Source organism: Neodiprion pinetum, chromosome 6, assembly GCF_021155775.2.
Source record: "Neodiprion pinetum isolate iyNeoPine1 chromosome 6, iyNeoPine1.2, whole genome shotgun sequence".
Lineage (NCBI taxonomy): Eukaryota > Metazoa > Arthropoda > Insecta > Hymenoptera > Diprionidae > Neodiprion > Neodiprion pinetum.
Window position 1 is genome coordinate 21,850,618 of NC_060237.1, and position 26,149 is coordinate 21,876,766.

Here is a 26,149-nt window from a genome sequence, read left to right on the forward strand (position 1 = left end):
TTTTCATACGCCCTGCAAATCAACGGGTGCGATATGTTTAAAGTTCCAGAAGTGTAAATCGGTTTATAGCGTGTTTTGAATCAAATCATGTACTCATATAGCTGAACCTTACAAAGGCAATTATGACTCCCGTCAGTATTTCATACACCCAATGTAAAAGGCGTAAAGTTCCTCGTTTTTGTGTGTCTCGCACTGTCACTCTCCCTCCATCCCTTCCTCTCTCTCTCTCTCTCTCTCTCTTTCTGTCCGAACAGAAACTTCACGTTCAGGTGATTTATTTTTCTCGCGACCAGAGAGCTCTATTCAAATCACTTCACCTACGCCTCACGCTGCTGCTGATTACGTGTATGTATATCTATATTATGACGTCACTACAGCAGGTTACGGTATCAAATTCAAGAAAGAAGACAATTTTACTGAACAGTAAACGGCGAGCTGCCGTTTTGCCGTGCGTTATTGCCCAGCGTATATTTTTTTTCCTTTATATTTATGGTATACGAAGACTATTTTTTTTTTTTATACTTGCCTTACGTCTTTCTTTATTCCCGTTCGTCTCGCGGTTATTTCTCCGTCGAATAAAATTTTATAATTTGGAAAATCGTTAGGAAACGATCCTCCGTTCTTACTTCAATTTCATTCGCTTCTACCTCTTCTCTTTCTCCTTTCCTCTCGTTATTCTACTTCCATTCTTGACGTATCCTATAAACGCTTTTCTACGTGTATAATATATGTACAATACCTATGTACGTAAGGTATGTCATCGTGGTTGGGAAGTATTGTACGACCAATTCTCACACTTCATAACATAATATTGGCAGTTTTATTTCGCAAGAAAACAAAAATAACCTCTCCCATGCGTTTCTCATGATTTTAGTATTTTTTACAAACCCCCGAAAAACAACAGAGTTGACCTATAATTCGGGCAGAAAACAAATTCATCAGGGTTATTGTACATAGATTTAAAATCCGTCGAAAATTCGAGCGTAAAAAAATGAATTTTACTCAAAACAGCGAAAATGTTCGTGAACTTTATACCGGTTGATAGCAAATTTTCACGTAGATAACGTGCGACCTTTAATTCATGCGTGAAACATTCAATTCTCCTGGAATTTCTCAGGAAAAAAATTACGTTATACTTTTAATCGTGTGCATCAAATTGATAGAATCCTAAAACTGCAATACGCGACAACTTTAACATGACTGACAATAACAGAATCATTAAATAATTGTAAAGGTCGTACACGAAGCTCTAGACGAATTTCCTAAAAATTCAATAAAACGTCCAGAGTGAAATGATGGAAAAATTTTATTGCAAAACATGAACGAAAGGTTTTGATTTTTTAACTCGACCGAATATTCGTTTAACTTTTCAATTAGATTACTTCCGAACCAATTGATTAATTTTTCCGGTATTTAGGGTGATTAGAAAAATGATTTTCTCCGTCTCAAGCTGTTAAAACATGAAAAGGAATAAAAAATAGAAGAAAAAAAAATGATCAAGGAACTGTGAATCAAAGAAAGTCGGACGAATGATTTCTCGTTAAAGAAGCATTTCGATATTGGAAAACAGAGAAACGATACGACCGAATTCTCATCGACCAAAGTCTTCCGCGTGGTTCTGAAATTCCGGAGGAATTGTAGTCTGGATTTCCGATTGGAATATGGAATCGCGTGCTGCTTTTGCCTCAGCGGGCTCGCAATCACTGTTCGATCTTTCGACGCCGCGAATTCCCTTGGCTCACTGACCCAGTGCCATTACGAGTATAGCATTCGGCGGTTGCGTTTCCCCATCGGAAATATTAGCAGCTGCCCATTCGCAGCGATATCGACTCACGCAATCTATTCATACAGGTAACATCTACGCCCCCGCAGTTTGCACGAATCGTCAATTATTCACTGGAGAAACGTGGACGTCGATACTCGTGCGATTCGCGCAACGTTGGCTAAACATTTATTCATGTCGGATAACATGCTTGTGCCTTTTTACGCCCCCTCTGATCTAGCACCTGTGCCTTTAGTGCACTTGATACCGTGCACTTAGATCACGCGTCGAGTAGACGTGATTCAGAAATGTTACAGAGAAATGGCTCTGTTTTTTTTTTTTTTTTTTTGTCAATTTGTGTGAATGAGATATGCAGGGATTTTTTCAATCTGGCTACATTTGACGTTTTTTTACAGCTTTGCGAGGGCTTATTCAACGCTCAAGTTCCTCCTGCGATTTGTGTGAACATATTTCCGTGATCGTTGGATCGCTTAATTACTGCTGTGGAATATTTAAAATCGTAGGTTCAAGTGAACCGCTAACAATTCCTTCTTGGTTTATTCTCTTTTTTCACAGGGTCTGAATATTGCATTGGAAACAAAGCGAATTGTGATTAAAAACAGCAAAAACATGCATGACTGACCAGATCTAGTTCTACAATATTCGCGCGTTCTAAACCTCGATCCAAACACGAATATCGGTCAATTTTTTCTCCCGATATTTTCAAACATGTCTACCGTTCTAGATATGCGAATGTGTGAATTTGAAACAGCTCGAATCAGAAAGGGAGAGATATTATACACACTCATTTTAATCATGACCGTACGTGTCTCGAAATTTAAGGATCATACAGTTATAAAATCCTGTGAAAAATCAATGAGGTTCAAACTGGTTGTTCATTCGATCAGAAATGTAGATGCAGGCGTGGCATGAAAAATTCAAGTCACGTTACAATGACTTTATAAAGAAAGAAATAAAAATTTCCCACCCGGTCTTGGATCGAGATCATCGACTGCGCAACGTACGTTCCGCGTCGGAGTTTCTAACGGTCGATTTCAAGTTCGTCTCAAAGACTATAATATCGAGCCGTCCGGCGTCCAGAAATTAAATAGTAATTAATTCTAACAGACGGGGTGGAAAAATATTTGCGGAATAGAAAGAACACCGCCCACCATGCAAATGAAATCAGACTGGAGAACGACTACGTGTTACGACGCAACGTTAATCGTTGCATCGCCGTGTTATATAAGTATAATAAATTCATAAGTAGATTTCTGGCTTCGGTCGTATGCCACTTTAGGTCTTTATACGCGTAGGTATAAGGTATAAGGTATGCACATTATTCCAGTCAGCCTGGACTCTCGGTCTCGGTCACACGGACCGAGGCACAACATTCTCGTGTTTAATTAGATATTCATTTGATAGGCACTACTCGGCGTGTCGGGCGTGGAATAATTTCATTGTTTTAGATTAGATTACATGTTACGAATTCCACGCGTGACTCGCCCACGCTCTCTGGAATGGCTGAAAATTCCGTTTTTCCTTCTCTGCGCGCATTATACACGCAGATCATACTCGACGATAAGACGCAAAGGTAAATAAGTATTACAAAAGTGAAAATAGAAATATCTTTACGATTTTTCAGCGACACGGTCTTTCATACATATGTATATGTACGCTGACGTTAAGGGTAATTTTTCATTTTTTTGATGTTGGCGGTTTTAAGACGCATCGACAACGCTACGAAGTTAGTTTTTTAAAGTCCCCTTCCTTAGCTGTTATTCACGTGTCATCCTGATGGATAAAAATTTGTACCTCTGTTTGAGAAAAATTAGTATCATAAAAAGAAAGTGATTGAAACCAGTGAAATGAAAGGAATAACCATAAAAATGTTCGATTATTGGAATTGTCTGTTCGGGACATTATCGCGATGAATCGCAATCGCAGTTTTGAAAATACATTTATTTTTTTATCGTTCGGATTATTTAGTACCCAACGAATATGGATAAGGAAATTACGGACGATTTGCGCTTAAATATACAGGCGAGGGTGAAAATGGTCGCTTAGCGAAGTTATTGAAGCTACTGAATAAAGCGAGGGAAAATGCGTATCCCTACAATTACTTTCTCGGATTGCAATTAACGTCGTTTTGGATAATTGGTAGCTTTTTTAGTCGTGAAAAAGTCAGGCGCGAAGCACATTCGAACTTGAGGTGCGAAGCTCAGAGTTGCCGAAGCCCCTAGTAATTCATATAAATATTATTGCACCCCGAGTTCAATATCAAAAGAAAATTGTCACCCAGTATATATATATATATATATATATGGAAGTGAAATTTCTTTTCTGACGTGACGCCGCGTTTCTTTATCCGTATAATAAACACAAAGCGATCAAACAACCGGCGGCACCATTTCACGAGGCGAAAAGTGATGGCTTATCCTCGGATGTGAGTTTTCTTTCATCAGGAAGTTGCGTCATGTTCTTGACCTAGCTCACTTCCTTCCTGATGTCATAATTCGGCTCCCTTTATTTCTCGCCAGCTGAAACGCAGCCGATAATTCACCGTATTGTTATTCATACATACGTAATTAAACTTGTCATCACGGTGTCGATGTTCTACCTAATTTTCACTCGCCTTTGACCCGCAGCGGTGAAACGTGTAATAATTTCCACACCACGGAAAATTAGACGGTACAAGAAGAAAAGTGAATTTACAAAAAAAGAAAAAAAAAAATGATGTATACAAGTAGAGAATAGAAACGAAATAACAGAAACGGGGGAAAAATGCGAAAAAATAGCAATCTTGTTCAATCGGCGACGCATTCGTGAATAATTTAAGGGGGAAAAAAGAGGCTTGCGAACACGTATACCTCTAACCTATATATATAACCTATTGTATCACGTATCCTACAGCGATCTCGTGACAAAACAAACCCTGGTAATATTTTACCACGTTGACCCCCGTGCATCGTTATGTGATTTTTTTTTTTTTTTGTTTCTATTTTTTTTTTTTTTTTGTTTCTATTTTTTTTTTTTTTTCGTCTTTTTTCCTTTACCTCCCTCCAGTCCTACCCTTTCTTGTGTTTTTACACTTCCGATCCCTCCCTCAGGCAAAAGATGCCAATTTCGTCGTGACGTATGTGGGATTGCAGGCGATTGCGCTATAATATTTAATTTTATAAAATTAATAATATTTTATGCGTACCGCGCACTTTTCCCTTTGTGTGCAGTACGCATTCCACCATCCGAAAGCTTGACGATGAAGTGAATTACAAAGTAGATTTTTCGCAAGTATTCCGCAGCTGCTGAGCGTGGAACAAGGTATAATCGTTTTACTCTTTGAAACGGCGCGATATTGCAGCAAAAATGCGCTTGATAAATTCGGTGAATTAACAGCGAAAATACTAGACGTGTCACAAAATGTTGTAGACTTTTTTGTAAAGCATTTCAACTGCTATAAAGACATGTCATTCGATTAATTTTCAATTTAAGTAAAATTAATTTGTAATTATTATAACTAATAATATGTAATATACGCAATTCCACTTTAAATGCACCATTTTTTAGCAAAAAATAAATTTACTTTAGTTAAATATTAATTGAATAAGATGATTTTATAACGATTGAAATGCTTTGCAAAATACCCACAATATTTTGTGACAAGTCTAGTATTTTCCCAGTGAATCTCGAAAAAAAAAACGAATTTTTACATAATTTCAACTGTTACCTTGAGTAACTTTTAAAAGTGTTGATGTATTAAAAAATTATAAGACATCTCTTTTGTAGAGAATTGGATTCCTTGCAGAAATATGTATCGGACATTTATGTACATTGCCTTGTTACTGAGCCTAAAAATTCAGAAATAACCGAAATTACTTTCGCGCGTTAATAAAATGGAAAATGGAAAATGGAAAATTGCGTTCAGTAAGCACTAAATATTAACATCAAGGGCTCATATTATAACAGGCATCTTATTTTCTATTCCGAAAACTATTAAATATGTGGAAACAAAAATTCATATATATATATATATATATATAATATCCGCGAAACGGATGTGATATTTCCTCGTGTAATTGCGAAGTGGTGAGAAAATTGGGGTTATTTTCTGGGCGGTAAATTTTTCACGCTTCGCGAAGTTCATTTCGTTTATTTACCCAGTTTTTCTTTTTCCTTCGCCCTCACATCCCCCCCTCACCTCACTTTCCCATCGTCCAACGGCCAGATGTCCGTCATAACTCGCAGTCCGTTGCACTAAAAAGCGAAAATGACCCTCGGAGGATGGTTTTTTTTTCTCTCTTTCTCTCTCCTTGGCAGCCACCTCCCCACTCAGTCAAACAAATTGAAGGTTCAAAAATTCACGAAACGTATACGCTTGCCGCATCGTCGTGAATGCGCCCCGCGGACTCGCCCCGATCCCCTTTCTCAAATATAACACGAGGATCGCGTAAAAAGGGAAACGAAATCTGTAAAATTTACGTACGATTTAAACATTCGTGCCAGAGTGCATAACGTACCGGGATCAAGTTTCAGCCGGAAAATATGACCTTTTAAAATCCGCCAAGTTAGAATTCAACGGCCAGAACAAAGCTTGTCTCGAGAATTCTCATTCCTGCGGTATAAAATCTCACCTCGTTTTCCATAATTTTTCAACTTATCTTCGGACGGCGCTCGTTGACTTGCTACAAAGTTTTGCTGCAACGAAATCTCATGAAATAAAGCTTTGACTCAAGTTTCGAGTAGAATTCACACCCGGTCCACCTTGAACATCTTCCGCCACTTCTGTTATTCAGCAATTCAAAGGCGACTGTTAATTTCTTATCAAGTTTCGATACGAGTCCGTTGCGTCAGCTGTTCGGATTATTACACGTATAAAGTTGCGGCAGGTACTTCTGGCTGCAGCTTATACGTGGCGATAAGTTTAAGGAGAGACACAGTTATTCGCGGAATAAACTTCCTCGCCGAAGTTGCAATTCGGACCGCCTTGTCGTTGACTACATTTTCCTCTCCTGCACGTCGCGTTGCGGCTCTGTTTTGCATAAGACGATTTCTCTATGCAAAACGATTCGCATTTGGGAGATAGCCCAATGCGCTTTTCTACATTAAATTTTTGCGCAATAATCCTGGGGCGGAAATCGATAAATCTCGAATGGTAATCCACGCCCAATACCGTTCGGCGATTTGTTACCGAATTTGGAAAGTTTGGATACAATCAGGCAAGCCCCGACTTCGAAGTCTGTTCCTAATCAATAAGTAGCGGGTATTGTTTGGTCTTGAATCAGACCGTATAAAGTATGGCCAATCTGAAATGTATTTTACCGATAGTAACTCTTTACGGTTGAATCGGCTGGGCGTGTAAATCGAAAGTTGAAAAACCGTTTCAAACATCTTTAGCAATCGATTTCTTCCATTGATAGTGAACTCGAATGATAAAACATCGTTAGTATATGTAATAGAAATAAACCTGAGCAAACTCTCATGACAAAAGCCAAATTATCAACATTTTCAGAAAAGGTTTCATAATCAAAACGTTCAAGATTGTTGAATTTTGGTCCCTTTGATCCAGTATTCCGTTTGGTTAGACCCGTTTCTGCATCACATAGCAGCAACGTTGTTTCTTCTGTATTAACTATCATCTCTAATTCTTCGAAATTTTTCGTACGGTTTTTCCTCGCCTTTCCCAACTTTTTCATTAGGAGATTCGGTCGGATTTCACATCGCGGAACGCGATTCCATACTCTCGAATGATTTTCTGCACGTGAAATACACAGGTTTGTAAAAACAGTGAAGCAATCGTTGAGATGACGTCACGATTCCGGTTCAGCAACGTCTTCTTATTTCACTCGATCCTCTTCAAGGACGGATCGTGTTCCAAACCATTTATCTACGGCTGTAGTGACGCACCAATGACGTCACGCGTTTGCCCGACGATGTGACAGAGACGAAACGAAATAGAGAGAGAGAGAGAGAGGAGAACAGCTGCACGTTGGGGAAAAGTTGGAGAATTGGGTCATTGTGTTTCTCGGTGATACCGTGGGTAGAGTCCAAGGGGTGGGTGACCTCGGAAGGGAATGGATCGACCTTGGAAACGCGAACATTGTCAAAAAGCAGCAAAGTGTTATCCGCGAAGTAAAAACCAGAACCTGAGGGACGTTGGTTACGGAATTCAGCCACGGAAAGTCGCTACCGGTATTTATTTATGATATATCCTTTTTGGTCGCATGTTCATTACGCCTGATCAGTAAACTGTACAATCAATTGTTGGACGTTTCTATCCTGTAGCTGTTGAAGGTCGGATTTCAGTGTGAAATTGAGTAATTGGATATTTGAAAACTTATCAGTCAACCAGTGTGAAATTCGGTACAGGAATGGTCAGAAACCTCGGGTCTAACCCTACATCACGATTCATCAAGATATCTCGAGCTTGTTATAAAAGAGGCTACTCGACATCGGCTGCTGGTTACTAAAGCATGAGTAACTCCCCACAGGCCGGCCCTATAACCGCCTTTTTCCGATCGTTCGAAGGCACCAAGGGTACACATCCGAGTCTCAACGAACCGCCCTGAGAACGGGTTTGTTTTTCTCCCAGCGGTCGAGTTTACAGCTGGATCGAGAGAGCCGAGGATCTCGCCCTAAGTACCGTCCGCCCACTTGGCTTCTGCTGGTAGTCCTGTAGCCAGAAGGTCATCCCCATGGCCAGATTATACCTACGCACACACACATATACCAACCTGCGTGTCAGCCCCCATTGAAGAGGGTGCCGGGGCGGCGGCGGCGGTGGTGGGAGAACTTGATGACGTCATACTCGGAGGAGAGGAGATCGATAGAGCCCAGCATCCCCCTCTCGCCTCCTCTCACCCCCCTTTCTGCTCCGTCCCTCTCTCGTCTATTCCCTACCCCCGACCCCTCCATTCATTTTCTCCTCTCAGAACACACTTTGCTCTCATCTCGCATGTGCGCCTGGGACGTGTACCATGGACGCGTGTGTGTATACGACCACCTTTCATTCTTCTTGTCCCTTTCCACTTATACGTCGCTACCGCGATTCTTCTCTCTTCGCTCCCTTATCATATAACCCACGAGTTTTCGTATCTTTTGCCCGGCATATCTGACTCGCGGCAAAACGCGCCGTTTCACCGCCTGATCGTCTATGTTCGTGGAATATAACTCGTTACATCCTGGTTTTCTTGGTCGGACGACGCGACGGGGCGCACGCTCGATTTGAAAAGGGCGATGTGCCTGATGCGAGAGGGAATATTTTAGGGGTTGATCAGAAATCGCGAATGATACATATATGAGAAAAATTCATCTGAATACGTCATTTGGTTATTTTGTAAACGGAATCTATTCCATCTTACGATGATTAATACGAATTCGAATCTACAGACAACCGAAATGATAACTGATACAAGATCGATTTCATCATTCAAACCAAACTTAAGCAACGGACGAATTCTGTGAGATATGCGAGAAATAAATTTTGTATCAAAGAATCGATCAGACGCTGGTCATTGCAGGGCCGACGACCCAAATTGCACCGTAAAATTCTAAATTTACAAAAAAACAATAAAAATAAGTGCAGTTACTCATCCGGAAATATTCGCTGACTCATCCTGCATCTATACTTATTTCTACGAAAGCATTATTTTATCCAGACGTGGATGAAATGAACTTCGCTCCTCGCCAAGATACAGCGACGCCGATAATGGTTAAGCCGGGAGGAAAAGAGGGAAGAAGACTTCTCGGAGTCTCGAGGCGTTAAGACTCTTTCGGAGAATGATTACTACTTTGTCTTCGGTAGCTCGTCTACTTAGATTTACGCAAGATCACTGGTTACGTTCACAGGCAGGAGGAAAATAATTCTCATCGTCAGTCGTGGAAAAATTCTGGGTCGAGTACGAACTGGACTTATTATTTCTTAAGGGACCATTCGAGTATTAGCTGACGCTAAAACACGGGTAAGCATTCCAGGTATGCGTACATCAGTTATGAAATATTATATTTTGTTGAAAAACTAAAATTTCAATTTTCCTATTAAAATATACATTTGAAAAAATTATTACACTTGTACGAGAACGTATTTTCTTGCTTGAGAATGATTAGAAAAGTGTCTTTAAAAGGAGGTGTTAATAATGCATGAATCGCTCAATAATAATATTTTAGAAAATATAATGTTTATTGCAGATATTTAAGAAAAAAGACAATATATAATGTATTTAATACTCGATGAATGATGAATTCGCGTTTTAGTGAACACGTTAATGTGTAGCAATAATTAAGAACAATTAATATTTAATGAAGTAGGAATAAATTTGTCAATAAATTTGATAAAGCATTAGCCAACGTTAAAAAACAGCAGTGAGCAAAACAACCAATCGTTACCAATGGTTATCACTAGAGGTGGGAGGCAAAAATTTGCAAAAAAAGCGTTATCTAGTACTTTAATGACTCTCCCATTTTTTTGAACTCGCATTAAGCCAGCGGATCCAGCCGACTGACCGTTGCGAAAAGCGAAAGGCAACGGCAGCTTAATCCTGTGGTCACCGCGACGCTCTCTGTCGTTATTAAATAACAAGCGAGAATATCTCGCTGTTCATATACACTCGTATATGTTCAATATCTCGCAGCCTCGCAGTATCCAACTAAACTTCTTCTCCGACGAGAGAAAGAGAGTAAGACATACGTACAGAGAGATGCTGGAGAGTCTGTTACTCTCGTCGCGATATTACAGCCCGTGGATTTTTCTTACTTGTTGAACCATTCGTTGATATTGAATTTCTCCGGTCAGTTTCTATAAATCACTGCCCTCTCGGCCCTCCTCCACTCATACGGCACTGCAATCTTATTCATCTCGTTCCTGGTAATGGATTCATTCTTTCGACTCAGCGGGCAAAAACTACGAAAGCTGCGAACGTCCGTTATCAGTGGAAAATCAACGGAGAGATAAATAAGCACCAAGTAGATGCTTGTGTGGAGAGAAGCGAGCTGCGTAAGGAGTCAAGTTCAAAGCTCAAGAACCGCACCGTAACCTGAATACCTAATTGACTTTGAATTTTAAACCGTCGTCAACTACGTCCTGCGGTCCATTGGCTCGAATTTCATGCTTGTCAAGAGCTTTTCACCATAAACTAAATACCAAGAACGGACATTTTTCATCCTTTGAGTCGACCGCGGATTTTCCCTGCGTCAGGGTTTTCCTTCCCCCTCGTGTGTACGATATGTGTGGCGGGTCGTATCGCCGTTTTGACTCGTCAGAAAGCTCGTTGGGAGTTGGTACGAATACTACGTACGTTGTATTTTTCCGCACCTTTTCAGCTCCCCTCGAAATTATTCGCCACGCTGTCAACGCTGTAGAAACAAACCATTTTCTCCGTGGAAATAAATCGGTTTTGCCAATTTATGAATTGCAATTGATATTTCCTAACGATTTCAAAGAACGCGAAATCGGACCACGAAAGCATCAAACGAATCCATCCACTTCGGGTCTTACGTGTTTTTCTTCTCGCGCGCAGATCGAAACGATGCGCGTTAAGAATCGATGTGCACAAAAAGTAGGACCAACCGTACGTCTTCGTTGCGGTGCGAAACGTATCCTATCTATAGATGCGTGTTATACACGGCTATAAAAGGGCTCCTCGTCTAAAGAGGATGAAAATGTTTGCACTCGGCGCTTTCCTCGAAGAGGCGTCGAGAGCCAGAGAGGCTTTTCCTCGAAATAAGACGAAACGGTATGACGGGTTACCCTAAATTACCTGGGCGTGGCATCGACCTTGTTGGGCGAGCAGAACCGTGTTATTATGAACACCGAGTTCTTATCAGAGTTATCGAGAATCAGTCACGAGAATGGTATAAAGCCACGATTAGAGTAAGTCGCCGTACGTAAATGGAGACGTAACGAAAAATAAATATTCACAGAGTAAACTGCGGTCTGCCACGAATTTCGCAAAAAGATCAAAGTCTCACACTCTTTGACTTTCTAATCAGATCACAGGCGGAAAAAATGAAAGTACACGTAACTGCCAGTGCCTGTAACCAGTAACCGCGACTAACCTTTGACCCGCGGCCGTAGATTGAAATTCACTTCATCCAAGCGCGGTTCCACGGAGGATTAGAATATTCAAATTTCACATTTTCCGACCAAGAATTTCCCTCCGGAATTTTCGGCGTCATTCTTAGTAGCTTCGCGGGTTCCCCGAAAGCCACTGAAATACTTGTATCGCGTTCATCGGTAATCAAACAAGGATGAAGCGAGCCAAGAATTTTTCCAGCATCAATGTTCAGCGTATAAAGGATGCCTCGAGGCATGGCGATTATCCTGCAAATAAGATATATTATGCCTTTGTGCATATGGCGCGTGTATCACTTATTGGCCGGTTCACAGAAGTGGGCAGAAAAACCTCCGATGCTTTTGGGGGTCTCGGCCATAGTTTGAGAATTCCAATAAACCGCCCGCAACGAGGATGCGTGGGTCTCGTTTTTCCCATAGCCGAAATTCCAGCGTCCGGAGATTTTACAAGCGTTCGTTTTTTTTTCGGTCACATAAGCGGGTTATGTTCGAAGCCTGGTGAAATATGTTGGCATCGGTTTAATCAGAGGAGGAGGGGTAAAAATTTTTGGTATCCCGAAGAGGAATGCTTTGTGAAATTTGTAGAATTCCCAACTACCTCGCCGAGATTCGTTATTACACCGGGTGTTTTTTGTAAAAGTAGGCAGCCAAAGCCTACGATATAGATTTTACGTCTGTGCTGGAATTTTTGAAAATGCTTGTCTTTACGGTGGACTCAGACCGTGCCAATCGGATAACATCTTTTCCGAATCGGTAAAACAACCCTCAAATGTCGCATCGGTTGTTTATCTCTTGTCTTCGAGGCGGGAACTTTCACAGAAAACGCTCGGTATATGCGAATTATACATTTTATACCCGGGTACAAAGTCCAAATAGTCCAATTCATTTTCAATCTACAAGTGAATCCCCGACGGATTACTTGCTGCGGGCAAATACTTTGTCCGAGAAAGTTTAATCTCTTCTTTCCGAAGAAGCTATTCGTACAACCTATCCGACTACTATTCCTTCGACATGATTTGCTCGCGTGTTTTGAAGGCACGTGATCCGAAATGGTAAAATCTTCACGTTGGATCGATTACTTTCACCGACATTCCGTTCATCCATCAACATTTCACACCGCGCTTAAGACGTTCAAAAGAAACGTCAGGTTTTTTACAACTGGCATTTACTCGCATCCTGGTTACGAACGAGAAGTGCGAACTTGGTACAAAGCCGGAGTCGGTCGCGGTGTAATATATGGAAACGCGCAATTGCAGGTATGCGGAAGAAGAGTCGCACAAAATGGCGAACTATTTGGCAAAATGGCACTTTCTACGCTGGACGCAAACATGCACGCAGCAATTACGCCCCTATTGTTCCTCCAACAAGCGGCCTAGTTTCTATACCCGTTCCTCGTTTCAGCCAGAACAGAGGCGAAGAAACGTTTAGTCAAGACGCGGGGCAAAAGGAGATTCTCACAAAGGATCGCGACGGAGGCCAAAGATCCGATGTAACAGCTTAGAGAACAGAAAGAGTTCAACGGTTTTAAGGAGCGTGCATCGCAAGGCAGGGACGCTCAATTTATAAAACAATGGGGTGGCCCTGGTGATGACGGCGAAGGGCAAAACGTTGACGTAAACTGGTTACGGGTCGGGATAAGCGTTTTGGCACGTTACGCTCGAGGTGCCCATTAACTCAGTGTGCACGTAGACATCCGGCCTCCCAGACAACCCTCGTTTTGCCAGGTTACCTACGGACCAAAATTTTCCCACGGAAAGATAATTTCCTCGAGCTGCTTCCGAGCGTGCGTTATATTTCCAACCAGCAATTTCACACTACGCTTTGATTTGTCCCTCGTTTGGAGATAAAGGGCACCTCAGGGTACCTTAAACCAAACCTGAAATGATACCTCGCGACCTGGTTCCGGAGACTGGGTCAAACCGTGAAATTTGATCCTCTCGTTGGGATTTTCACCTTTCGCAAACGCTGTGAAGACACTGCCTTGGTCCTGATTGGGCCATTTGCCACTCGGCCCTTGGTTGGGAAATTGAGGAAACCTCGACCTCATCGGCAGGTGCGGGAAAAGGTCGTAGACGTCGAATTGTATTATAAGGACCGTACCGCGCAGTAACTGGCATCTCGAAACGAAGGAGCAAGACGATCGTGCCGTGAAATATATTGGAATGAGCCGGCTAGGTCTTCCAAACGTCTCCGTAGATTTGGAGGCGACCGAAATGTACCGTGGTTCAGAATGTGATTTGTAACCTTTCCTGAATTGAGATGAATGCGTTTTTTTTTCTACCTTCCCGAACGAAGCTGAAAACATCTTCGCAGCTTTTCGCGGTTAATTTCTAAACATCGAACCTTGGAGGAATTTTCAAAATTGTTAAGTTCAGCGGATGAAAACTCTGCGTAATTCACGCTACAAGAATCGATGAAAAGTTGACGATAGGTTCGCATTCAGGAAATTTCAAATTCTCTTGGCAACGAGACAAATTCGGAATTTCACAGCTGCAGGAGAGAACTTCAAACGCGAGTTGTTTCTGGCGGCAAAGAAAGCTCTAAAATGACACGCTCGAATGATTCAGACGTTGGTTTCCCGATTAGATTGAGCCTCGCTCCGAGCCGCTCTAGTGGCTCTTTTGCGCGAATTTCTCCCCCGCGTGCAGAAACACATATAGCTATACATTACGTGGAGCTTTATCGCAGAGACGAGGCCCACTCTGTGCGCGAAGAGGACTCGTCGTCATTCCGAGATGATCGTGTTCGCATAGAGTACCAGGTACTAGACGTCTTCCTACCGCGCCCTCTGGGATTACACGATTCGGTTTCAAAACTGAGACACTCGCGAGTCTCGCGACACGCTCGCGTTCGGAATGAATGGGCGGCTTAGCTGAAATTTCAGGATAATATTAGATTCAAATTTCAAAATCGCAAAGCTCAAGGGTCGTCTTTCCAGATCCGAACGGGCCCGTGACACGAGGGAACGTCTCTTTGAAGGATGGTTCTGCCAAACTTTCGCGACCGCTGAGTTTTTCGATCCATTAAATGCGTTGCACCGTAACACGCGTGATAGGTAAGTGATGAGACCGTTTCGGTGTACGAAGAAATTTTCTCGCATAATTTAGGTATAACGTCTGCGATTCCCGTTATCTCACTTTACTTTTACCCCGGAATCGTTCCTCTCTTACTTACGCACCGCGGTCAGATTTCATCATGAATTAGCGTAAACGTTTTGCTTAATTGAAAACGATCATGCTCTCTTTGTTCCATTCAATTGTTCAAAACCCTCTTTGACGAAGGACTTCTTATCGCTGCATTATCTACACTGCGACGATCAAAACTTTCGTCGGATAAAATTCATTTTATAAGTCGGATGTCGGGGCCTGGAGGAGGGGGTAACAAGTTAGATTACTTCGCGTGTAGCTACAGAAGCAGCAGCACCACCACCACCACCCCCCCCCCCCCCCCCCCCCCTGGCAAAGTAGTTGGAAGTTTGATCATCCCCTTGAACCGCCTTTGTTCACGCGTACCCGCAATATCTCCATCCGGAAAATAATGGGGCTGCAGATATTATTTCTTCCTATCTATCTCTCTCTCTCTTTCTCTCTCACTCTCGTATATTCGGCACTGTACGTGTTACACATACACATGAAAATTTTATAGGCTTCTGCTTATCTGCAGAGTTGGGCGACTCGCAGTTGCCAGCGGCAACTCGGCGAATCCATCCACTTCGGATATCCGGGACGATATCGAATCAAATTAACTCGAAATTCGAGGACGAGTCAGATACGCGCAGAGTCGAGCTGTCCGCGATTAATTGCCGTCCCGTAATTACGAGTTTCAAATTAATGCGAGTTCGTAGAAATCAGCTACATTGTACATACGTACAGCAAATTTTCAACGTTAAAAACAATTATTTGTCGACTGTTCTCGCATGAAGTGAATAAAGTATTTTGTAATTAGGTGACAAATTTGTTTTTTTTTTTTTTATTTCTTTTTGCTCTTCTTCTCTCGTTTTTTTTTCAATAAGAGAAAACTGCGTCACCGGAAACCTCGAGAGCTTTTTAGCAGTGATCGTCGACTTTCCGGGGATTAAATTCCACCGAGTGTTTGAACTAGGATAGGCAGGTTACACGAGCTAGGTGTACGTGTGCACGGGAGATAAGTCATATTAAATTCTGCTAATCGTACGTGAATTTTGCAGCAGGTGTTTGCATTCCGGCTCGCAATCTCGCTTGTTTGCGCACCGATCGCGTTGTAATATCGCCGTGCAATGTGCGCAGTTTCCAGTTAATTCCGACTCCCTGAGAAGCTTGCAGCTATAGAATAATTATTTGCACACGAATTTACCAACAATGTATCGCACGGATATCGAACACGATGCGCGCTGCACTTATTACGTATAATTAGACACAACGCGCTTCTATTCAGGCGCTTATGACGTCCCGTTACGCTATTTTCCACGGCGTGGGCTGGTCGAAAATAAACCGAATGGCGTTGCACCGAGTCGCATAATGGGGCGAATCTAAATAGCACGCTTTACTCTCGTCAGATAATTCCAAGGGCAATTTTATACGCCACGAATTGTAAATTTGGTCTTAATTACCGTATCCGTATAATGCTAGTGTCGAAATTATACCTGTATACCTAACCGGATCGACTTTGGTTTATATATATATTTTTTTCTTTTTTTGTTTACCATTCAAGATACACTGTTTATTAAGAATGAATCGACCTAATTATCTGAATAAAAAGTTAGGAGAAGAGTACGACCGGTTTGAATATTTCCAGTAATCTTATTTGAGCCAACAATAGTGGACAGGAATGAAATAACATTTCTCACGTGTAACGGAAACAAATCCAAGCAGTTTCAAATGCCTTGAAGCTTAGATAAAATACAATTTGAGAAAAGGTTTTACGGCGAGAACGTTCGGAATGATTAAACCCTCGTGTTTGTTTATTCGATTCTAATGTTTCTGGACTCATTTTGCTCGTTAGCTAGATTTTTACAAACTGTTTGAAAAACATCCAACAAATATCGTTTGTAAAAAATTTATTTTATGCGATCACCGGAGATCTCTACGGTGATAAAAATAAACCCAAAAAACATTAGAATCGGACGAAAAACCAGCAGGGTTTAATCATATTGACCGGTCTTATTACAAATCCTCTTCTCAAATTGTCGAGTGTGGGTCCGCATACCTACAGATTAGTTTGTTTGGACTCGCGGGGCGTGATTTATTACAGGGAATGAGGAGCGTTATAAACGGGTATCATCATTCGTCGTGCGCCGAGTAATTGGTATTGTTCTTCATATTTTTCACCTCCTACTCCGTCCCTCACGACCCACGAATTCACAGCACGCCGTGTTACTCCCTCCCTGCATCTGGTTCTCGGAAATTTTCATTAATTATCCACCGTTTATCTGGTATTATTTATTGTTCTTACTCAAGAGCCGGCCTCGCGGCATCTGTGCCGTTTTCTTCTTTATCTTTGAATCGAAACCGCGGAAATAAACCCGAATCGATCGTATATCTTGACATTGATCTAAATGTCCGGATATTTACTTTCTTATCTTTATTTAGCAGCGAGGAAACAATTGCCAATTTATTAATTCCAGTTTCGTTTCTGCGATATCGTTATATCATTATCGTTAATTCAAAGGAGCATGTGGACGACTTTTGAAAAATAAAGACGACAAAGTTTCATTCGCGCACACAGTTAAATCCAGCTAAGTCATCGAGTCGGTGGCTTTTGCGGTTAAGTTTGATTAACTTTTGGAGGATTATTTTTGACGGATTTTCTCAGTGGTCACGGTCTCCACGGTGTCTCCTATTTGTTCAAAGTTGTGCGAAAGTTTTCTCGGCTTATCGAAAAACTCTGATTAAACAATTAATCACATCGAGGAAAGTTTTCAATGAGAAGGTCTGCAGTTTTGATCGATAGAGGCGGAGTCCTCTCGAATTTGTACCTGAAATCGTTACGACCTCGATTGCAAAGCTAACCCGAAATCTTGTTATTAATAAATTAAAAGGGGAAACAGATCGGGAGAGACGCTAATATCCATCACTTTTTTTACTTAAACATTCCCTCCTCTCCAGCCCTGCTTCGAGTTCGAATTTTTCCACAGATAAACGAATTTGCAAAGAACAACGGTAATTTCGATCGATAATTATTCCCGGAGAAAATTATCATGCGGTGAGGTCAAATTGTACAGCAGCAGTGGCAGACGAACCGGAGCCCTGGATATAAACAGGTGGTCGAGTTCTCTGATTTGCGGAGGCCGTGGCACGTTATTAATATCCGCCGCGGAAAGCCCGATGAAACGCTCCACAGAGAAATTATCATGCCGAACGAGGCTAATTTTTCAATCTTAATCCCGCTCTTATTGTATCAGCTGCTCACGGCGTCTTCGAATCAATTCGTGTAATATTTTCTCATCCCGAATTTACTCAGAAAATGAGAAGTAAAAATCATATTAGCAAGCCAGCTTTCGTCGTTTTTCTGCAGGTATTTATCGAATAATTAATATCGTCGATCGGAAGATGGGACGGTGAATTTATCGTTGAAAAGAAATCAACTCGATCCACACACTCAATTACGCAATTAATTAACGGGTTTAAATTAACGGAATTAGAAAAGACGGAATTTACGAGAGTTATAATATCGCGTGTCTAATGGTATAATGATATGTACCCCATTATACGATCTTTTACCACGCGTAGAGGTAAAGAGCCGTATTTTTTTCCACCTTTGTATTCACGCGAAAAACATGAGGGCATATTCCAAAACGTTGAAATTGAAAAATGGATCAATCAACGGTAAAAGATCGTAAGTACCGACGGTCACGCCCTTTCATCACGAACTCCATGAAAAATAATCACGTTCCCTAATGGTGTAAGGTCGCATGTGCCCGCATGCTATCTTGACACACATGGTACGTTTGATATTATTTTTTGAGAAAATAAGTAATTTCAAACACTCTTTCCGAGATCTACGAATCCTTACACTTCAAAGGTTTTCAAAGCGTTTACAAGAAAAAAAATATTGACGGATGCCACCTTAAACCGTTACGTTCGATACGATTTTTTGAGAGAATAAAAAAACTTGAAACATTCTTCCCGAAATCGCTAAAAATTCTAATGTTTCGAAGGTTTTTGCATTGTTTACGGAAAAAATAACCTTATACCATTTACAAATGTGGTAAATAAAAATATATTCCGGTGCTGAATGGGCGTATCCAGCAAACATAAGGCCTTCTACCTTTATTTATTTTTCTGGCTAATTTTAATGTAGATATGGGTATTGAGTGCTTCTCGTATGGAATGCCGCGAAAAATATATTTACACGCCGTTTGGCGCTCACATCTTTATACCATTAGACACGCGAAATCTTACGACACGTGCAGAAGAGATGAAAAACTGCAATGTACATCGAATAAGCGAATGAAAAAGAGAAAATATAATTCAAAAAAATCAATGCCGTCCCCGTCTACTCTTTAACTGTCTCCCTCTCTCTCTCTCTCTCTCTTTCTCTCTCTCTCTGGGCTCGTTAGCACGTGATAACCCGTATGTACCCACCAACACGTGTACCTATACATGTAGAATACGTACTCGAGTGTAGAGTAAGGTGAAAATGCAGGCAAACGAACCGAGGGCGTCGAAAGACGGCGCTCATCGCAAAGTCTCTGGTCAAGAGCCCTCGTGGGAGGCTTGCCGTGGAAGAAAAGAACTCACCGTGCAGGTCTGGAAAAGTCGTCCGTACGTTTCCTTGAACGGGATATCTCTCATTTCAAGTTCCGCGTCGCGCCCTTGGCGAGATCCTTTAATTTCTACGCTGTCCCGTCTCCTCGGCGAGAACCCTGCGTGTGCTTTTCGCCCCCCTCACCACCCTCGCTTTTTTTAATTACCCATCTACTTTGTCCCCGTTCCACCGAAGGGAGCGTATTTTTCTTTCACGGTTATTCTCCTCTCCTCTGCTCTTCGCACGTTTTTGTACCACCACCTATCCTTGCGAGGAATTTCTTCTTACCCTTCGTTCTTTACGTCACGTGCGTGCAGACACTCTACAATATCTGAAAAACGTGCCGAATTTCAAACACATCTTCACCGGGAAAATTAAGAGGGTACAGAATTACGAGCCGAGGACCACTCGTTGATTTCTGTTTCATCTCGAGTTTAACATTCTTGCTGCAGAGATGTCGAATAGCTTGAGGAAAATTGCAATTGTTTTTCAAAGATTTGCAAACGTTTCACCCGGCTGTAATGATTTTCTAAGATTCAAACTAATTAGGCTGAAAACACGCGGAGAAAGGTTTAGCCAGCTAGATCAAATGTGGCGAAATTGAACAGTTTTCCCGATTCAAAGAAATCTCATTATTCGGTTCAACGAAAAAGTAAGCATAAAGACAATTTGTAAGTCAAAGTAAATTTACGTCTCTTTGAATCGAAAAAAACACTTCTTCCGACGTATTTTACGGCAATATTTGACAAACGTTACCGAATTTTTTTCTTTTCTTTTTCTACGCCTGATTCCTAGAATTGAAATATTTCGTTGAATTTCATGCAATATTATTTTTAACCATTTTTGCAAACCGATGAAACTTTTTACTTTGTCGTGAAAGTAAAAACGCCGCGCTAATGCGAAATGCTTTATTTTAAGGGATCAAGAGCGCAGGCAGCGTGATCCTCTCCGGACCCTCTATCATCCCTGGATACCTACATTTAAGCGTTAACTTTGCCGCCATGGCTGCAGAGAGCGAGGCGAGCCTTTGTTGCCGTCTATTCTCGCCGTTTCTAAACTCTTGCTCGTTTTTCGTTCCTATTCGCAGAGGCGGTGGTTACGATTTACCATTGTTTCTCGGTTTTAATTCTTCGTCTTAGCTGTCCTTTCTCCACGTCTGAATACCGCCGATCCCTCGTAAATATTACGGTCGTATGGCACGAGTTTAGAGACCGTTGAGCTATGATTTCATTTTCGAAAGAGAAACTTTTTTAATTCCACGCAAATCGATCGCTCAACCTGCGCTAAGCTTTACGAAGGAAACGCAACACAAACACACTTTCGCTAAAGTTTACGAGGTTTAATTACTTCTCCACCTCACTTTTAAACACCTTTCCTTTTTTTCTGCTTCATTCAAGTACTGAAAAAACCGCGGCGCAATTCCAGACAGACTCACGTCGGTCTGCACGCATACTAGACTTTGTTTCGTTTGGAAGTAACCTTGCTTTTTTTACACTTTCACCTGAAAAACTTGTAAGTAGCAAGAACAAAAAATGTTTCTCAAATCCAATTTTAGAAGATTAATCTCTTTTTTTCCAATTTTTGCCACTTAGCTGTATTAAATGACACAGACTTGATCCTGGAAGCATATTCTAGAGAGTCATATTCTAGGCAAAAGAATTCTTTGAACGGAATCCTGCAATCCGTTATTACTGAAATGGTTTAAAACTTATAAACCTCGACTCGAAAGTCAATTTTTTGTAAAACTTTAACTTCAAACATTTTCGTTAGCTAATCCGTCGACTTTAAAACAGAGAACGATGCAAAAAATTTCAAGTCAATTCAATTTTCCGTAAAAATATCTCTAGAGACAAGTTAGTGTAACTTAAACGGCTTAAAAGTTATGTCATTTCACGTAAAAATTTATCTTCAAACGTTTTCGATTACTAAACCATCGACTTCGTCTGCGTCGTTAATAAATCTGACTGGTGAATATTAACAGTAAAAAAAAATTAAAGAAACATCACCCTAGCGTAATTTAAGTGGTAAAACTTGGCCCTCCTAGAAGGATACTCAAGGATTGGAATAAAGAAATATCCTTCAACGAGGATAATTTTTGCTTCACTCCTATTTGCTATTCGCAACAAGTTTTTCAGGCAGGGGCGACACGACGTAGTCTTACTTCCAAACGAAACACCCTAACACACTGACTGGCATACCATGGTGCAATGACTGGTATGGCCAACCCTTGCCAGCGGTCCCTACTTAGTCCTCAGGAATAATTGATCGAATTGCTCATTTCAGGAACAACATTTATCCCAGATGTGTTACCGCAGCTCTGTAGAAGGTTCGGAATCCGTGTTGGTTCCAAACAAGCGGTAATTCCAGAGTACCAAATACCCGATTCCACTGACGATCGATGATCAATCCCAACCCTATACGGCTTTCGTTTTATATATCTATAAAACAAGCATTTCTTCAACGTCGTTCGGCATTCGTTCCTTGGTTTCTTAAGGAGCGAAACTTACGCGAGGATTCCAAGAGCTGGACACAATTTTCTGTTGCGATGGAAGTTGTAACGCGATGAACGCATAGCTTGGGTTATAATGTACAACACCATTCGGTTCGGGGTTACTAACCGAAACTGTACGATGTCGTCGGGATCTATTTCAGTGTCTCAGAAAATTTGCACGTCGCTCGATTAGTCGTGGAAATAATTCCCGCTAATTTCGCTTGTCTTCAGTTTGCAGATTTGGCGTTGCGTCCGCGCTTCGTAGGAACCAGTTTCGACGACAAAAGCTTTCTCTTTAACTGCCAAAAATGTATGTTGTTGTTAATTTTCAATTCATTTTATATCCGACCGAGGAAATACGCTTCATCGAAATACGCTTCGAATCTTCTTGTTCTATAAACAACACTTGGCCGCTATCAGCCCTGCTTATTACCGTACAAGCCTAGAATAGGAAATGTGCGTGGCACGGGTATAAACATTGATAGCGGAAAGGGCCGCTCGTAAATATTAACGGCGCGGGCGAACCGCTGTACAGATAGCCCGGAAATATTATCCTCCGCGATTCGTCCGGTTGCAGATTATCTCTGAAGGAACCTGACGCGGCACGTTTACTGTTAATATTATACCGAATAAACGGTAATAAAGTTGAATCGCATTTTTCCGAACGAGCATTGGTACCCTTACATGTTTACTGTCAATGCGCGATCAATACGAAATTTGTGACTCGCAGAGGAGTTTCAGCCTTGTCAAGATTTTCAAGGAACAACGATTCATTCGTACGCCACGTTGTGTTGCAAAAATGAAAGCTGAAGGTCTGAAAACTGATTCAAAATTGGACAAGTCCCTTTTAATCGTCCAAGATCACGCGTATCAATCGAATTCCTAAAATTATAACCGCGCGGTGATTGAATGGTTCTTACGCAATTGGATAAATATTTTATTGAATAAAGAGTGTATACTACATACTTACTGTTAAACCAAACGAAGCAATTACAAAAATATTTGCAATATTACACGCACCACGTGATTTCAGAGAATAAATACGGAAATACGAAGCGTTATCGTTGCGCAAACATATTTCGGGGGACAGAGATGTATGTAAGCCAAAAACTGTGGGACTGATGAAAGCTTTAAAAGCACGGAGTACAACTGATCGCAGTGATACAAATACGCCGAGCGAACGCAGCAGAGTTGTTCGGTAGTGCATGGAGAGTGTGTATCCAGGTATTGCTAAAAATAGATCATCATTTTCCCGACACACACACTCTCTCTCTCTCTCCTTGTTCCTCCATCTCTTCGCAGTTGCAGATTGTACAATTTAAAAATACAGATGCAGTATTTTTCCATTTTTTTTTTTGTTTCTTCAATAAAGAAGGTTGAATTTTCACTCGTACTATCAAGATCTGGGCCAATCTTTCATGGAGTTTATCGTTGGTTGCAGAAAGTGAGTTGGTGCGAACTTCGGTATCTATACATTCCTACAATCTTCATCATAAGCTTGTAACTTTTTTTAGGGATTCTTATATTCGATCCATATATATTATATTTGAATTGGCGCAATGTTCGCCAATTTTCATACTCAGAGTGTTCTTTTTTTATTCCGAATATTGTTAAAAGCGAGGCAATGGTCTATTAACGCGATGGAAATCGCGTGTTACAAGAAATGAAAACCGAGTATTGAATAGAATTGTCCCTGCAAATTTCAACAATTCGCAAACGTAAGCCGCTGCTTAGGTTGTCTTCGTTCTTGTTATCTAAGTTGGTCCAAAGATTTCAGCACGAAACTTTACCCAAAGCATTATCTTTCTACTTGTACACTCTGAAATTATATTAACAAGATTTCCTTGGCGAATTATTATTAATCTTTGATGCGTATAAACGAGTAAAACGGTAAAAAATAATTCATTTAGAGTTAAAACGGACGAACGGCGATTCGTTCGACCTGCACGAAAATTACTGATAACCATGGCCGCCATCTTCAGTGTCTTTATTATTTTATTTTTTTAATATCGTTACTTTATCGAATGGATGTATCTATATTGCTTTGTTTCCGATGCATGTGTATATTTGGCTCGTAGTCAAATCGACACGTGACTCGTTTCGAGGAAAGTCTCATTCCCTTAAAGGCGAAGTTTCAATTCCCGCGTCGTGTCCGATGCTGGAATAGCAAGGGTCGCGAGATTTTTATTCCGTTTCTTCTTTCGCTTTGCCGAGCTGCCCGGCGGCGACTTTGTGTGCTTGCACACTATTTTATTCAGGTGGTTATCATACATCACAGCGTTGCACGGAAGGAACACGGACGCATGCATGCCTGCATGCACACTGCACCCTGCAACTACGTACCTACTATTCAACAATGGCGTTTGTTGTCTGGTGTATTGAATGCGCCTTGTAATGGTCCGTGCGGCATTGAGACCGTGCCAAAAAGTTGTTGAAGGAGATTTCGTGCAATCTCTGTACATACGTGTACATACGTGTAACCACTGCAGCTTGTCGATATCAATTGTTAACGAGTTGGATGAGATCGCCGCCGCGCCGTGATGCAATGATAAAATTGATTCGAAGTGATTCCGGCACGCTGAAAGTGCGACGAGCATTAATAGGAAATAAATGAAGTAGGCGAAGACATTGGCTTCCCGATTATTGCACGTCTTTACTCTTTTCACTTTATCTCATTGAATGCGTAATTGGCACGAAGTGCGAATAACACTCGCCCGGCAGGTGATAACTGCCGAAATTGTACACGTTGATAACGGGGCGTCGACTGTAAGGCGGCCAAGCCGAGGCAAGCTGTTAATTAAAAGGAGAGATTAATATTTCACGACTCGAAGGGACGAACGTTTGACAAAGCGTTTTATCTTATCCTGCCTCTGTTTCGTTTTAAAAATAAGCTCAGATTTCGAATGGCGAGAGCGTAAGGAAATTTCATGGTATATTATATGTTGATTGAAATTTATGGGAGAGGGAGGAATCCGGTATGAAATAAATAAATAAATAAATCAATAAATGACGGAGGGGCGTATATGTGTGTATTATAGTAATCAAAATGACTATAAACACGAATTATATTGGTAATAAAAGAAAAATACCGCGTGCTGCCGAGCAGCCATTAATAGTAAAGGGTTCCATCTCGCACGCAGTACAGGAATAACCTCATCGTTCATATTTCATCGGATCGGTCAGCCCTACAGTCACAGAATTCCCACAAATACTGTGTGCCGAAAAACATTCGAGTGCAAGTCGAGTTATCACATGAAACGATCTTTCTCATGTCCTGTTTCTTATGTCACCGTCAAAGGATCGAATAAACGCCAGGTTTTCTCTCACCATTCATTCCTGACCGGAAGTTCGACGATCTTTGGTATGTCCTGATCCGCACTTAAGACTCGTAACAGCGTCGCTTCTGGTTTTCGAAGTAAGGGTACACAAAGCGAGACATTATTCTTACAGTCCCGGCTTTTAAGGTTGGGTCACTAATGGCCGGATAATAGTAGTCTTTCAGCGACCTCGGTTTGTCGACGGCATTAAAATGCCAAAAACCTCAGTCTCGTTGCCCTACCTTGAACTGGATTCTCCGGCAAAGCGTTAAATTTAGTCTCAGTGATTGCAGAGAAAGGGTTCATTCTTTATATACTTCTAAAATGGGGTCGTTCAGTCCTGCACTTATTCCAATCAGCACTGAACACCCCCTGGTATTTTTCCCACATTCGTACATCTCGCGGTCATTTCGGCAACCCGTGTGTTTTTTTTTTTATTTTCTTATCATACATCTTACTCTTGTTTTTGCTGCTCCTGCTTCTTCGTTACTTCTTGGTTTTTCTATCTGCCCTCAATCCTCGAGACTCTCGGCTCCAGACATTGACTAACTATGGGTTCGACGAGATCGATGACGATAGTCGAACAACTTTGCCCTTCCATCAGACTATCAGAACCTGCACGCAAGATGAATCCGATCCCAATGATTCCGATCCGATTAATTGTGCTCGTGTTATTTCCCGACGTTTCCTCCTTTCCTCCCCGAAATTTTTCAAACTTCCAATATTACCGCGACAATAGCGTTCGGCCTCTGTGTTTGCCTTATCGATCAGGAACGTTTCCCATCCAA

At 41.4% G+C, this 26,149-nt stretch overlaps 2 protein-coding genes across 8 annotated transcripts in view; one reads left to right on the forward strand and one right to left on the reverse strand.

Annotated features, from left to right (window-relative positions):
* The window catches only part of LOC124222480 (dynein regulatory complex subunit 5), a 58,139-nt gene that overhangs the window by 15,795 nt on the left and 16,195 nt on the right, over positions 1-26,149 (forward strand). The gene's annotated exons all lie outside the window — the stretch shown is intronic.
* LOC124222487 (Kv channel-interacting protein 4) overlaps positions 1-26,149 on the reverse strand; it is a 49,805-nt gene that overhangs the window by 12,278 nt on the left and 11,378 nt on the right. The gene's annotated exons all lie outside the window — the stretch shown is intronic.